Source organism: Crinia signifera, chromosome 1 (assembly GCF_055691185.1).
Source record: "Crinia signifera chromosome 1, ASM5569118v1, whole genome shotgun sequence".
In the NCBI taxonomy this organism is placed as follows: domain Eukaryota; kingdom Metazoa; phylum Chordata; class Amphibia; order Anura; family Myobatrachidae; genus Crinia; species Crinia signifera.
In genome coordinates, this window is record NC_139217.1 from 295,444,714 (window position 1) to 295,457,472 (window position 12,759).

At 39.5% G+C, this 12,759-nt stretch overlaps 1 protein-coding gene across 34 annotated transcripts in view; it reads left to right on the forward strand.

Moving 5' to 3' along the window:
- PTPRD (protein tyrosine phosphatase receptor type D) overlaps positions 1–12,759 on the forward strand; it is a 1,589,668-nt gene that overhangs the window by 1,430,644 nt on the left and 146,265 nt on the right. The gene's annotated exons all lie outside the window — the stretch shown is intronic.

A 12,759-nucleotide genomic window follows, 5' to 3' on the forward strand; every position in this document is an offset into this window, starting at 1 on the left:
TTACAGTGCAATTTCATAGTGCATATGTAAAAATTTAGGAACGACCACAACCCAAAAACACTGTCCTTGGAGTTCTGTAGTACCTTCTTCAGTAGATATTCTGGACAGGTAGGATAGTATCGAATTAACTGAGGTGATTTACTGTGGCTAATGGACTCGACCAGGACTTTCCTATTAGGTCTGATTACTTTGCCTATCAGGGATTCGGTGAGGCAGGCAAAACAAAATCCCTGATAAGTAACCATTTTCTAGGATTTGTTTTTTGCAGAATTAGGGGTCATTTTTTGCACAAGAAAAACGGGCGGCAATTGTATAGCCTGATAATGTCTATTGGGCAAAAATAGATAGCCTGTTTTTTTTTCTGTTTAAATTTTTTTTACTGCAGCTAAAAGGATACCACCACCCAGATGTGCTGTCAATCACTGCCAGCTTGAGCATTGAGTGTACGAACGGTTGGTGGACCACCCGTCCACACAGCACAATGCTATAGATAAATTGCCGTGCTATAACGCTGACGAGATATGTCTGTGAATAAAGAAGTTGCTGCTGGTACCCACTGGCTGATGGACCAGCAATATTTCTTAGCTGTTCAATTGAAAGGTCAATATATCGGCAAGTGACTGTGTACCTAGCTGTAGGGTTATTTAAATACAGACCCATTTGAAATTCATATTAGTTCTTAGTTCGTATGCATGATTCAGGCCTCACAAAAATGTTAAATTGCTCAAATCAATGTACAGTATGAGTCCATTACAGTTGCTTGCATGGGAGGGACATGAAAACAAATAATAAAATAAAACCTTACTTTTTTTGCATGTACAGTAACATGCATCTGAACACATTGCAAATCAGTGATAGAGCATTTGTATTCCATATGTGCAATGTGACATGATCCGCTGATGTAGCAATCTGAACGTTAATGGAGAATACTTTATAAAATGCCCAGAATCCTTGCTAAGCATAACTACTGCTTCAACCTTTTTTTATTTTTTATTTTATTTTTTTATTTTTTTCCAATGTGAATGTGCAGGGCTGGAGAATGAAGGATTAGGTTTGCAATTCCCTTTAAGAGTAATGGGAATTATGTAGCTAATCCCTCATACATAATCTTGAAAATGAACCTCCGAGTCTAAACCTAATGCATGGGATTTAAATAGAAAAATAAATAACTTGCTACTCAGTATATTGCATACATCCTCACAGCAGTTGTCTTAAATAGACTGAGCTGAAGAGTGTTTGTTAATCCCTGCGGTGCTGGTAGGTCTTGCAACACATTGTACTGAAGGCAGCATCTTCTACATTGATAGGATAGAAAAAAAAAGCGGAAAGCACAATTTGATACAGGTTTGCAACGCCTACGTCCTGACTCACCAAAAGTGAAATCCTTGTAGCTGAAAGGCCAAGCAAACTTAAGTGCTGGTACTTTTTTTTTTAAATCCTTTTTACAATGGTTTAAAATAACAGCCTACAGAATCTATCTAGAACATAGCTATAATTTCAACTTTTGCCAATAAACTGTTTTGCAAAACATGTGAAATGCAGTGATTTCTGTTAAAGTCAGAATATAATGTTTGCACTGATAGTCCGGGAATGCTTGCTCATCTTTTTGGCTTGAGTTCTGTAACTGTCTGTTGGCAGAACTTTTCTTTCCTAATTTTGAAAAATGTTGTACATACTGTATATAAGTACTTATTTGTATTAATTGAATTCACATCTACAATAAATGTGTGGCACAGAAGTGTAAAGGGGCATTCTCATATAGGCAAAGCTTAAGCACCATACACACTAGACGACCCTGGGCACGTCCGCTGTAGTTCATGATATCGGCCACGGTTGGAAGGATGAGTGTACCGACTGAACAATGGGGCAGATTTACTAATCCTGGAAGTTGTCAATAACTAACCAGTCAGCTGTGTTTAAAAAATGACAGTGTTGATTGGTTGGTGAATTCTTACCAACCACTTTATCACTACTTTATCACTTATCAGGCCTATTATAGTTTTTTTTATGTCATTGACACGGTGAAAATGCGGGTCCTAGGCTATATAGCCCAAATCGACCCACATGTTCAGTAGACACGAGGGGTCGTTAACTATGTTCGGGAGTGGACATTGTTTACAATATTGAGTGTACACATTAGAGGGTATTTTAAAACTTGTTGCTCAGAAGGTCCTTTCTGAGCGATATCTTTTAACGTATCCTCTAGTGTATATATATCCAATTTGTTGTGCAGTCTCCCGCACCCATGGAGGTGTGGTCATGGATTTGGAGATTGTATGGGAGATTGCGGTGCAGTCTCGAGGGGGTTACGGATTAAACCCTTCAGTGTTGGGGGTTTTTTTTGGGAGCGCTCCCTTAAAAAAACCCACCACTGCCTCCCTGGGTCCGGGCAGCGCCCCCGCACTGCGTACCTTGTCATAAGCCTGCGCCAGGAACTTCAATACAAAACCCGGAGGGGAGGAGGTGGTGCCGCAGAGGTGAGGGAGCCGGGCAGCGCTGAAGCTGCCTGAGTTCAGTGATTGAACTCAGCAGTGCTGCCCCGCTGTAAACAGTTGCAATCCCAAGAATTTTCCGGGCTTGCCAGACTGGGCACTGAGGCACAGCCCGGAAAATTCTTGGGATTGCCACTGATGGGGTTAATGATGTTAAATCGCGTGGCATAGTGTCTGACAGTCCGGCCCTGCAATTTACAATTCAAATGCCGTAAATTGCTATTTTTTATGGAGGTTAATAATTATCTCTGTGCAGTAAGGCAAAAAATATAGTTTTTATGTAGATATTCTTTTCTCTGAAAATAATAACAATGTTGATGAGTATGATGTCCATCCAAGAGAGCAGGCTAAGCATTATTTTCAGGCATTGTATAAACCACTGAATATATAAATATTACTATACTAGTAAGCCCGCTCAAAGCAAATGCTTTGAAAGCTATTATGCAACCTTGTGATTGCCTTGGTGTTTGTGCATGTGGCATAACTGAAGATAATCACAGTAAACTGTTGGCATAAAATGTTTTATACACAATTGGCATTATTTAACTATATTCCTTGATAAACATTGCTATTGCTATCTTTGTGCCACTAACGTGCTGAAATGACTCTGTGTGTGTGTGTTCGAATAGCACAACTTGGTACAACTTGGTACCCTCTAGCCTTCAAAGGGCTGCACAGTACTCTTGATCTCAGCAACAAATTAAATAAACATTTAACCAAATAAATGAAGACCTACGTTTTCAAACAAGTGTAACAAGCTGTAACAAACAGATAGGTCACTAAGCAAACAGGTGCAGGGGGCCAGAAGTGAAGGCTCTGAGGGCCACATGTTGCCCTAGGGCCTTATTCTATCTGTCACTGTCTTACTAGCTTCCTGAATTGTGTGGTTCTACAATAATTTACGACACCATTTAAACTTTGCATAACAAAACTAAACTTGAAGTTGCATTTCCCACCTGTATATTGTTGAAGTTTGTGACAGACAAATGAAATATACTTAATAAACTGTAAAACAGTTTCCCCTGTCCGACACCTGGAGGCTATCACATTACAGCAATGTTAAAGATTGCTTCTTTTATGTATTAGCCCATGGAAACGATTACACTTTTGAAATGCTTCAAGATCATTTAATATAATGGGCTTTATATAGTGTAGTGTGCCTCAGCTATACCCGGTAGAGAGCACTCAGCCCATCCAGGTTGAACTCCATTTGTATCAAGTTCTTTACCCATTAATTTTCTCCTGACCTTGGGCATAAAAGATATGCACTTTTGATGCTGTGTGCTTCGTTCAGACAAAGAAGAATAACATAACCAATCCATCACCATTATGAATGATACAGCTTAAAACAAACATGGGTCAGAGATATATTTTCGAAGCATAGTTATATTGATCCTATCACTATCCTGAGCTTAAAGGGGAAAACACTCATAGGTTATAAATGATGAACAGAGTGCCAACAAATTACCTCTGTACTATTGAAATAGCCACTAGCGTTGCCTGAGACTTATCCATCAACACTGTTGGAAACAAAGTAAACTGTTCAAGACCAAAATGAGTCCAGTGTCTTCACATTCCTTTCTGAGATTAAAAAGTAAAAGATATTTGCTACAGTAATCCAGGTTAGGAGTCCGGATAAAGGGATAGTGTGGATTCTGGTTAATTCCCAGCTTTCATTTATAAAAAAAAAAAAATATATACTATATTTCTATAATAGTGGATGCAGTAGATTTTAAACAAGCTACAAAAATCACAATAGAGATTGCTAGAAAAAAACAGTTGGGGTAACCATTTTATTTACCATTAAGCTGTATGTAAAACTATTATGCTAACGCATTTGTTCCTAAATAGTTCAGGTTTTTCAAGTGAGCTGGCAGGTGCACAGGTGCACTCATCACTCAGTGACACATTTTAAAACAACCACAGGTGGAGCTTATTATTTCTGTGTAGTATCTGTGATGTCTATTAGACCATTCCAGGAAGAAATTAACATACAGTAAGAAACATTGGGGCAGATGTACAGTATTAAGCATCTTGAAGTGATAAATTGATGATAAAGTGGAAGATAATAATGCAGCAGCCAATCATTTTCTAACTGTGACATTACAGCTGATTGGCTGGTGCATTAGCACCACTTTTTCACTTCACCAGGCTTAACCCTTTGGGTTATATACAATGAGGCCGGTGAGGGGGTTAAACGGTGGGTATCGACGAAATCAAGGGATCTTCGCCATTTAACCCCGGCCGCTCACTCTTATCAACGAGCTGGGGAAATCCTCACTATGGGGTTTATTCTAGTTCATTCTTTCTGACAAAATCCTTCTTAGATGGACAAAACCATGTGCACTGCAGGGGGGCAGATGTAACATGTGCAGAGAGAATTAGATTTGGGTGAGTTATTTTGTTTCTGTGCAGGGAAAATACTGACTGCATGATTTTACACTTCAATATAGATCTCACTTTGAAGAAAAACCCCACCCAAATGTAATTCTCTCTGCACAAGTTACATCTGCCCCACCCGCAGTGCACATGGTTTTGTCCATCTAAGAAGGATTTTGTCAGAAAGAATGGACTAGAATAACCCCCTATCAGAGGACAGCAAGGCTTCCCCCAAACAGCGAGGGAGCCTGCTGTATTTAGCTGCGAGCCTCGCTGTTTTAGCGGACGAATATGCCATACTCCAAAAACCAAGCGAGGGGAAAATGGCATGGGCAGGGGGTCAGTTTAATAATGACCCTGCGAGCTGTGACAGCAAGCAGGCAGCACTTCTCACTGTCACAGCTCGCAGAAAGCATTGAATACACCGCTTTGAGTGCCAAATGAATTTATAAACCTAGGTGTGAAAATTGTCAAGCAAACATTTGTACTCATCATAATGACCTATAAAGTTTACCTTATATAGGAAATATAATCTGTTTTTACACATTTTTTATTTTAATTTATATAACAAATCTGAGCGACGCTGGCTTTTTTAACTGATATTTATTTTGCACTGCTCTCAAAGAGATGTTGGTACTCAAAGTGGTAATACTGTACATCTGCCCCTATTATTATAAAACACATGGCACTAATTTGAAGCAGAAATGTTCACACAGATATATGTATCCACGGGGTCCTGCTGCGGCATCTGTGTTCAACTGAACATTCCTGGCATCAGCAAGCAGCTTTCCTCTCCTACATGTCCGGCTAGTCAATGCGTCTGATGGGCAACACGCTAGCTGATTGCCGGTGACCTATTGTATTTTAAATCATGTGGTATTCTAGCTGAGGAACAGTGGGGTACTAGACGTATTCAATCATTGTGGGTACTTTTATTGAGTTATCTCTTTTTATTAAAAATGATATTGCACTATGAAGTGCTCCTTTGGTTTCCTTCTGTCTCCTTTGGTTTCCTTCGGCACTCGGATTGACTGCTCCCGTTACTGTGTTGCCTTCCTCAGTTGAAATGCACAAACGAAGAAAAAAGAGGGCGGCACTCACGGATTTGAGGGTGAAAAATCTTTAGTGAAAGTGTCACATGGGCCCTTATTCTGATCGGTGCGGATTTCTCCGCATGCGGTCGTACCGCCGATGGTTTTGGACTGCGCATGTGCAGAGGTCACTCTGCGCATGTGCACGCGGTTTTGCCGTACGTATTCTTTACACGCCGCACAGGGGGCGGAGAGGGGCGTGAAGGGCTACTTAGCCTCATTACCCTATGCATACGCCCTGCGTTTCATGGGCGTTCCCATGCAAATGCGGGGCGTATGCATGGTAATGAAGCCGTGACGCTTGTGTAGGGGGCGGGCATCTGACATCGCCGGATGTCAGCTGCCCGCCCCCATACATGATTTCATACGGACAAGTGTCCGTGTGGTCTAGGGTGGCGGGAGCTGGTGGAGCGTGCGGCCCTGCATTCGATGTTCGGCGACCATCGAATGCAGGGGCTGCTCCCAAGATGGAGGAGGCGTATCCCCGTCCACTTTCATGCGGACCGCCACATATCCGCGTACGGACGGAGGTGGCGATCCGTATGGAAGGCGGGGATTCGCCTGCACGGTCCTGGCCGCATATTCTGATCGGGCCGCACCGATCAGAATAAGGGCCATGAACCGACGTTTCGAGGCTACTAGGCCTCTTTTTCAAGGTGTGAACGGTTCACACCTTGAAAAAGAGGCCTAGTAGCCTCGAAACGTTGGTTCATGTGACAATTTTCACTAAAGATTGTTCACCCTCAAATCCGTGAGTGCTGCCCTCTTTTTTCTTCGTTTGTATATATATATATATATATATATATATATATATATATATATATATATATATATATATATATATATACATATATATATAGCTAAATACTCCTCACCCCTGGGGTGTAGTGTACCACCAGTGATTTATATAGTGCACAAATATTCTGCAGCACTTTACAGAGAATAGTTGAAAATGCATATCAGTCCTTGCCCCATTGGAGCTTACAATCTATGTTCCCTAACACATGAACACACATTCATTCTAGGGTTCATTTTTTGGGGGAGCCAATTAGCCTACCAGTATATGTTTAGAGTGTGAGGAAACCGGAGTACCCGGAGGAAACTACGCAAGCACAGAGAGAATATACAAACTCCACACAGTTAGGGCCATGGTGAGAATCAAACCATCCATGCTGCCAATGAAGTACAGTGGTGCTCAACACCTTTATGTTTACAGATAATTCCAAGCCCATGTCCTTCTGAAAGATGACCATATAGTATACTGTATATTATGACTATTTCTAAGGTTAAAGGTTTGCAGAGAAGCTTTCAGCAGTTAAAATACAGAAAAAAATTCAACAATAAGTACAAAAATTGGCAGATATAATATAAGGTTTTTTAAGAAATAACAATTTGACTCCTTAGATACAAACGGCATTCTTATTTAGTAGAATTGTGGGAAATTTGAATAAATCTGTATGGTAGTTATTTGGCTTTAAGACTATGATAGAAGCTTAATACCAGTGTTCCAAAATGACTTAACTCCAATATATATATATATATTATGATATTCAACAGTAGAGGGTGGTCCCTATAATGGGACCAGAGTTGTTATATCATTGGTAGAAGCCAGGAAACAAATAAAAGTGTATGTTCTAGTAGTAACTAGTAATTTCCAAAATAGCAAACATGTGTTTTCAATAAAGACGACCACAGTATATGCTCATTTAATTTTTTAATGATAGGGTGGACGGTGGTCATTCTCTTGTGGTAAAAGCAATAAACATGACATTTCTGAGGTTTGATAAAGTATGGCTGACCCTTTAGTTGACCTACGCCTTTACTGCTTGGGATTGATTGGTTGATAGTTGTGGCTACTTTGTGGAATCTGTGTTTTGCTTTTACTCTCAAATGTTATTTGGTTTCTGATAATGTTTAATTATTAATGAAAAAAGTGTTCGCAAGTTTGCATATCCACAGTATAAAATGCACTGACCACCTGACATCCACGATCACATTATGTACTATATGAGTATTTGTGTACATATTTATTTATTGCTTCAGGCTTGGTAGATTTCACTGTAATAGCTTTGCTAAGACTAGTAATAGGATTCTATACCTGAAATGAGTGGTATTATTATATATTTCTAACGCGCATATTGCAAACCCTGTGACCTAGAGAAGAGGTAATAGCATTTGTGTATGATTATGTAAAGTAGTTTTAAAATGTACATTCTAGTTGCAGTGATAGTACTGTATTTGTTAATAAGCATTTCTTCCATCAACGAAACAGAGGCAACACAGTAATGTATCTAGCTGTGTTCATTTGTATTACCAGATACAGCATTTTTTAGGCAAAAAGATAAAATCCAAATAGACATGTCAGATTTGACAAATAATTTTGTTTCATTCAAAAAGTATTTATTTCACTAATTGGATTTAGACTAATTTCATTTAGAAATGTTTATTAAACTATTTCTTTAATACTTTTCTGTTGTGTAGTGATAGATACTGTATAGGTTTTGCACGTTTTCCAAGCACCAATTATACAACAAGCACCAAACCGAACACAACTCCCAAGTGTCCTGTCACTGTGCTCATGTACTCACTGCTGATGTTTTAAATGCTGGTAAAAGCACCAAGCAAAGTGCAGGTTGAACCTGGGTCACTGTTGGCTTCCCCAGTTATTTCACACACACTATAAATGCATTTGATAGAACAATTCATGTTCTGAAAAATGGAATACTACTGCAATGCTAGTAAAACGTTTATTGGTCAGTCCTATTAGCCAAAAAGGGATCAAGTTGACATTGCAATGGTGTGGAAACCACAACTCGCCCCCCTTTCAGCCTGGACTCACTCTAGTCTCCCCCGGAATCGCTTATCTTTGTACATGCAATTTTCCCCATGATGTAGGAGAGGCGGTCTGAGTTCCTCCGTGGGGACAGTGGCTTAACTACAGGGAGGCTAGACTTGAACAAAAAAACTGCCCATACTGTAAAGTGTGTAAGGCCCACTGATCTCTGGTGTCAGAGCTCTAGTATTTCTATCAAACTGAAGCCACAACCTGGATTTTTTTTGCAGTTTACCTGAGGAAGCTCCTCTATAGTTGGTGTCCTTATGGGATCCCAGTGTTTTCCCCTTGGTGTATCTGTCCCCTGAGAGTGCCTCTGACCAACATTCCGTACAGATCTCTCCTTGTCTGCAGGTTCTCTGTTTTGCTCTGTTGGTAGCTACACAACTACAACTGGCCATGTAGAACTAAAGATTTATAGAAATCGTACGGAGCCTACCTTGAATGTTTTCCAAGGACCTTCAAGCCTCTAGTTAAGCCATTGCAAGGGGGTCAATGTGCACCCACTATAGATACAGTACACCAATGTTGTGAGGGAACATGTAGCTAATATGATCCCTTAGTGTGATGTTTATGCAGTTATACTGCTTGATACAGTACATGTTTATTTGGATGCTATCATACGATCAATGTATATACATATATAATTGACAGTCTGGATAGCATTTGACTAGCAAATTCCGAACATGATAGAGTAAAGACTATTAATTATACTATTTTCCAGTTCCCCTCAGGGAATCCAAATAATGGACCCTAAGATTTATTAATATTATTTACTGTAGCTACACCCTCTTGTAATGCAAAACAATTAAAATATCTTTAGGGTCCATATTTGTAGGAACAATTGCTCACCTGCATCTTAGCCAATATTGGGCTGACTGGTCATTTTTACATTTATAGAACAGCACCTGGAAGGCACAACTTTGTCTACATAAATCAATAGCCAAATTGTGCCAAATAGACCCATTTAGGACTCCAAGAGTCCTCCCAGTCCTCTCGCTTATTCACAAAATGTATGTCTCATTAGCATTACTAATGCAACAAAAGTACAATGTTGGGGTACGCCGAATACTGATGCCAGCATTTCTGTGTGCTATTTACCTTCTGACCTGTGCAAAAAGGTAAAAGTCAGAGTTTAGTAATTAGTGGCCCACACCACCACGGTTGAGCGTCTGAGTCACGCCAATCATTTCGCACCATATGCTGGGAGACCGCTAGGTGAATGAAAACACAATCGAAGGAAGGGGTTCTTTACGCTTAGGGCAGTAAAGCTTTGGAACTGCCTTCCAAAAGAGGTACTTTTGGCAGACACAATTAATACATTTAAGAAAGGATTGGATAAATACCTAGTGGATAACAACATCCAGGGTTACAATTATCTTGTTATGGTTTTATAGAGGGAGCAGTGTGCAACATAATCACTAGTTAGCGTAATTTAGTATCACCAAGTTAAACTGATGGACAAACGTCTTTTTTCAACCTTAGTTACTATGTTAGTATATAGTTTTATGCATATACTGTATGTATAAAATATAGCAGACTGCTAGCCCATGCATGTACATGGCAGTACGCAGGCCTGAATGCTAATATTACTGCACAGCAACCCAGAGAAAGACAGATGATTCCAAATATAGCAGCCTCCACGGGGACCCCAGGCGTGAGGTAGACAGGGCAGGGGAATAGAGGTGTACAAAAAAAGGCAGATTCACAAATAAAAAGCAAACATTTCTGGCTGATAGGACACAGTAATACTGCTTGATCAACATGCAATACAGAAATGTAGAACTGGTAGCAACTTTGTCATATTCTGTCTGCTTTATGAAGCATCAACTTGGAATCTAGGTCAGAATTTGTGTTACTGCTATAAAATGATAATGTTCTCATGGGAACTGAGATTAAAACAAAGATTTACCATAAGGTTTCACTAAAATCTAGGAACCACAAGTAATGCATGCATTATACAGTAGACTAGTCTACTTTAATATATGCAGTTTAGTATTCCTACATGCACTGTATGGTAAATTGTATTTTCTGTTTGCTTTTCTTTCATTTCTATTTAATGACTTTGCTTTCTTTTTTTGCTTCTGTGAAATACGCCGAAGCCTAACAATAACAATACCAAACCAATATGACTAGAAATTGCAATATTAATTTTAGAAATATTACATTGACCTTTTTTCATCAGGATGAGAATACCTTATCTTTTGAGGTCCATAGTTTTGATTTGTCAAAGGTCAAGAGTCAGCATTTCAAAATCACTGTACTTATAGCCATTTCAAACAGCTGTCTACGGCAATCATTTTGCCAATTTCTAGGCAGGTGATATGTACAGCATTGGAATCAAAAGGTCTTCGGAGAGATGAAAGCAAAATCTTTACTCTTCTGTGAAAATAGTCTGGTATTGATAGAGAAAATCATTGCGAAAACAGTGTATAAAAGAAAATAAATACACATGTGCAGTAAACACATTTAAATGTAAATGTGTATGATGCATAAAGTGCATTTTATAAGATCTCTGCTGATATACATTATTGGTATGATAGCTATCTGTGAATAATATTATCTTTTTGCCTTTTCACATATACAGGTTAAGTATCCCTTATCCAAAATGCTCGGGACCAGGAGAATTTTGGATAATGGATTATTCCGTATTTCAGAATATTTTAATATTTCAATGATATATTTTGAAGTATCTTGAATTTATGCTGTATAAATACATCAACCACATGAAATACACACAAATATATTTTATTTGTTCAAAAAATAAGGTTTCAAAACATGAAACAAAATTTGTGTATTATCTCAGGCACTGAATTTGAATGCCAAGCAATCATGTCCTTGCACATATATAGTGCCAGTTACATATCATGTCCCCAGTGATGCTGTTACAAATGTCCCCAGTACGGTTTTAGCAAAAAAAAAAATTTCACTTTCTGGAATGTATGGTTTTCGGAATAATTTGGATAACGGATATTCGGATAAGGGATACTCAACCTGTATTTCAAATATATAATGTAATAATGTACCAGGTATTGGCTTAGAAGATAGTTTGGTACTTGTTTCCTAGCTCGGCGCCACCGATTTCTATTGTATGTCATCGGGTCGGAAAAATCGGTCAGATCGCATCGCATGCGACCAAATCGCATGCGATGCGACCAAATTGCCCCGATTTTTAATTGTACAGCCACCCTGATGGCTGATTACAATGTTAAATGCCCCCCCCCCCCCCGACCTGATTTTTAATTGTATACCCACCCTGATGGGTAATTGCTATGTCAAATGCCCCCCATTGTTAACGCCATGCCACAATCAACGCCAACCCGAAGCGTGGCGAGTGGTGGCGGTACGCGTCCTCCGACCTTTTCATACCCCCACTATCCACGTCGCCGTGGAGTTGATTTTATAGGGCAGTACGGATGGTGTAATGTTTAGCATTACTGCCTCACAGCGCTGAGGTCATGGGTTCAATACCCACCATGGCTCGAACTGTGTGGAGTTTGTATATTCTCCCCATACTTGCGTGGGTTTACTCCGGGTACTCCAGTCTCCTCCCACATTCCAAAAATATACTGGCAGGTTAATTGGCTCCAAACAAATTAACCCTAGAATGTCTGTGTACATGTGGTAGGGAATATAGATTGTAAGCTCTACTGGGGCAGGGACTGATTTGAATGTTCAAATATTCTCTGTAAAGCGCTGCAGAATATTTGTGCGCTATATAAGAAACTGTTAATAAATAATAAATAAATAAATCTGAACGGAACGATCACTGTTCTATCCTTCATTAACATGCAGCATCATCAAAAGCAATCACGGGAAAATGCATCTTAATAGTAATGCAATGCGATAAAGACACATCAAGTTCCTGCTCTGATTTTTTTGGTATGGGACAGTTGTATATTGTGTATGAACCGAGGCTTTATACTGAGAAGAACATAAAAAGCAGCAGCTGATACATTGTAGC